This window comes from Cebus imitator, unplaced genomic scaffold, assembly GCF_001604975.1.
Source record: "Cebus imitator isolate Cc_AM_T3 unplaced genomic scaffold, Cebus_imitator-1.0 Scaffold267, whole genome shotgun sequence".
Taxonomy (NCBI): domain Eukaryota; kingdom Metazoa; phylum Chordata; class Mammalia; order Primates; family Cebidae; genus Cebus; species Cebus imitator.
This window is the reverse complement of record NW_016107582.1, coordinates 3,076,198-3,080,601: the sequence shown is the minus strand read 5'-3', so window position 1 is coordinate 3,080,601 and position 4,404 is coordinate 3,076,198.

Below are 4,404 nucleotides of genomic sequence, written 5' to 3'. Positions count from 1 at the left end.
CAGGATGGTCTCGATCTCTTGACCTCGTGATCCACCCGCCTCGGCCTCCCAAAGTGCTGGGATTACAGGCTTGACCCACCGCGCCTGGCCTATGTTTTTCTTTTCTTTTTCACGTTCAGCCTTGTTTGTTCCCTAAGCAAATGTTTGGTCTGCTTATTGGTAATCCAGCCCTGCTCTAATGACCTCTTATTTTGCATCAGAAGACTCTTGCCCTTTCACCTACAAAATGCCTCCATCTTTTTCCTTTTTTTGTTTTAAACCTGTTGAGTCATTTCCTCTCTTAAGGTAGAGCAAGATTCTTATTCCCTTTATTTGCCTTTGAAGCAGAGGGCCCCAGGGACTAAGTTTGGGAACTAGAGACTCTTCAAGCCTGCAAAGGATGAAGCACATCGAATTCTGCACCCCCAACTCTTTCAACTTTGTGAGTCTGAGAACATGAAACCAGTGGCAAGAATAACACCCCAGGAAGGATGCATAGTGAAGGAAACCAAAAAACTTCACTCCAAAATATACTTCTTTCACATATTTTGAGAGGGCTGTTCAGAGGACCTGCAGGCAGAAATAGTCCTACAAAGCTGTTTTTTTATGGGAGAGGCTTGCGTATTTGGAGAAAATCTGCATTCATGCAGCCAGGCATTCTCTGAGGCTTTCCCTTGACCGGATATAGGGAAGATTAGTGGAAAATCTGATACCTTTAAAGGTCTCAAAGAAGCCAGGCATGGTGGCTCACGCCTGTAATCCCAGCACTTTGGGAGGCTGAGGTGGGAGGATCACAAGGTCAGGAGTTTGAGACCAGCCTGGCCAATATGGTGAAACCCTGTCTTTACTAAAAATACAAAAATTATCCATGTGTGGTGGCAGGCACCTGTAGTCCCGGCTACTCAGGAGGCTGAGGCAGGACAATCACTTGAACCTGGGAAGTGAAGTTTGCAGTGAGCCGAGATTGTGCCATTGCACTCCAGCCTGGATGACCGAGCGAGACTCCATCTCAAAAAATAAATAAATAGGCTGGTCCAGGTGCAGTGGTGTTTACAGCTAATTGATCACAACCAGTTACAGATTTCTTTGTTCCTTCTCCACTCCCATTGCTTCACTTGACTAGCCTTACCAAAAAATAAATAAATAAATAAATAAATAAATAAAAATAAAATATAATAAAATAAAGATCTGAAAGAAACATTAACCATCTATTCTCATCCAGTGGCTGCTACCTGTGAGGTTTCATCTACATCAGCTGTCCCCAACCTTTTCGGCACCAGGGATAGGTTTCACGGAAGACAATTTTTCCATGGACCAGGGCCGTGGGATGGTTTTCAGGATGAAGCTGTTTCACCTCAGATCATGAGGCATTAGATTCTCATAAGGAGCTGCAGCCCAGACCCCTTGCACGTGCAGTTCACAGTAGGGTTCCTGCTCCTCAGAGAACCTAATACCAGCTGCTGACCTGACACTACACAGAGCTCAGGAGGTAATGCTCACTCACCAGCTACTTACCTCTTGTGTTGTCCTGTTCCTAACAGGCATGTAAATGGCCACAATATAAATGGCCCGAGGGTTGGTGACCCCTTATCTACATAATGAGATGATATTGCTAGCCAAGTCTCCATTTCTGTCTTGCCACCAAATCCTGATTTACCACCATTAACTGTTTTGGGCCATTCTGTGAGCCCCCACATTTACTGTAACCTCAGGAGGGGTATATAAGCTTCTGAACCCACTGAGAGGTGGAGTAATTACTCTGCAATTCCCCCACACGCACAATAATGTTTTTATAATAATACATGTACATCTTTTTCCCTGTTAATTTGCTTTTTGCAGTTGATTTTTCAACCTCCAGAGGACAAAGGGAACGTTTTTCCTTGGCCTCTGCAGGAGGTTCCCTTTACATAGTGTATGTGCAGTGTGGCTGTCCTGGGGAGTAGCACTACATTACCATGGATTTGGCCAAACTGAGATTCCTGGAGGTTTTCAGGGTTTTGCTGGGTTCCCTCCAGGATTCAATTTACCTTCATTCAGGATCTGGCTCCTGTCTCTCTCCCACCAGTCTCTTCTCTGGTCTTTACCTGTGGGAAAAGAAAGTAGATCTTGGGACCCCAAAATCACTAAGCCAAAGGGAGAAGTCAAGCTGGGGACTGTGTCACACAAACCTGCTTCTTATTCAAAGATAAGCTACATAGGCCAGGCGCAGTGGCTCCTACGTGTAATCCCAGCACTTTGGGAAGCTGAGGCAGGCAATCACTTGAACCCAGGAGTTTGAGACCAGCTTGGGCAACACGGTGAAACCCTGTCTGTACAAAAACTACAAAAATACAAAGATTAGTCGGGCATGGTGGCACGTGCCTGTAATCCCAGCTACTTGCGGGGCTAAGGTGGGAGGATCGTTTGGGCCTGGGTGGTCAAAGGCTGCAGTGAGCTATAATGGAGACACTGCACTCCAGCCTGGGCAACAGAGTGAGACCCTGTCTCAAAAGAAAACAAAACAAAAAAGCTACATACCTCCCTCACAATTTACCCACTAGGAAATTTCTTGTGAGCCCCAAGGTCTCTACCCTAAAACAGTTCTGTTGAATTTCACCCTCACAATGTAAATTGATAGCTTATATTCACAGGTGTGGGACATAGGACAGAACTCAAAATCATTCCTCTGCTCACCTGAGACAATATGTGATTGCTTCCTCTGGCCTATGTTTATTTTATCTTACGTAAAAATGCAGATTCATTGAGCTAGATGAATGCATAAGTGTCTATCCTTCTACCCCCATCTCACGTGTCAATGACTAATCAAAGACTCAAAGGAGTACCACTGTTTGCCTCTTATCTGCTCACACCTCTAAAAAATTTTTTGGCCCTGCTGGGTAGCTCATGCCTGTAATCCCAGCACTTTGGGAGGCCAAGGTAGGCTGATCACCTGAGGTTGGGATTTTGAGACCAGCCTGACCAACATGGAGAAACTCCATCTCCACTAAAAATACAAAAATTAGCTGGGTGTGATGATGCATGACTGTAATCCCAGCTACTTGGGAGGCTGAGGCAGGAGAATCGCTTGATCCCAGGAGGTGGAGGTTACGGTAAGCCAAGATCACGCCATTGCACTCCAGCCTGAGCAACAAGAGCGAAACTCCATCTCAAAAAAATTATACTACTAATAATTCTCCTCTCCCCAATATCCACCCCTTTCCCCTTTAGATACTGAAGCTCTCAAAATCATCTCTGGCAAAAGGCACAGACCTGTCTCCTGTGTGCGTGTCCTTAACCTTGGCAAAATATACTTCTAAATTGATTGAGTCCTGTCTCAGATACTTTTGTGTTGCACCTGTCTTACACTTTAAGCTCTAGCCACACAGATTTACTTACAGACCTTTGAACACATCCTAGTATAGGATTCCTATGTGTCATTGCTCATGCTGTCTCCACCTTGTTCACTGGGAATTTATCCTTCAAAACCCTGGACAGATGTCACCATCCCAGGAAGACCTCCTGACTACCTTAGATGGAATCTATCACTCAGACACCTCTGCACCTCTGTACTTTGTACATTTATGGTTGCCTTTATCAAACAATATTATTTGTTCATATATTCTTTTTCCTTGAGGTCAAAAAACTTTTTTTTTATTTTTGTAACTTCTAGTACATATAATGATGCCTACACTGAGAAGTTGTTGAATAAATAGTTGAATATTTTTCAGCTTGTGAGTGGCCAATAATTTTTTTATAAATATTATTTTTCTTTGTTCTTTTCTTTTTCTTTCTTTCTTTTTTATTTTTATTTTTTTAGAGTTGTGGTCTCATTATGTTGCCCAGGCTGGTCTTGAACTCCTGGCCTCAAGCATTACTGCCTCAGTCTTCCAAAGGACTGGGATTACAGGCATGAGTCACTGCCCTGGCCTCATCCTATTATTTCTTCGAATTGCTTGAACCCAGGAGGCAGAGGTTGCAGTGGGCCGAGATTGTGCCACTGCACTGCAACTGGGCAACAGAGTGAGACTCTATCTCAAAAAAACCCCCAAAAAACAAAGTGTTGGGATTGCAGGTGTGAGCTACCTGGGTCATTCTGCTGCAGTTGATCCATCAACCACAGATTAAGAAAAACTGCATTCAAGTCAGACTCTTCATTTACAGAGGCATACATCAATTGAGTTATTTGCCTAAGGTACCACAGCTGGCAGATTGAAACCAGAACCTGGGGCATGTGACTCCATGGCCTTTCCTCCATGCTGCGTTGCTTCCACAATGCATATGAAAATACAACTAAACAATAAGTCTATTTCACCTCATCATTTTTGCATAAAGAATTGCCCTTTATGTCGGGGCAAGATGGCTCACATCTGTAATCCCAGCACTTTGAGAGGCCAAGGTGGATCACTTGAGGTCAGGAGTTCAAGACCAGCCTGGCCAACATGGTGA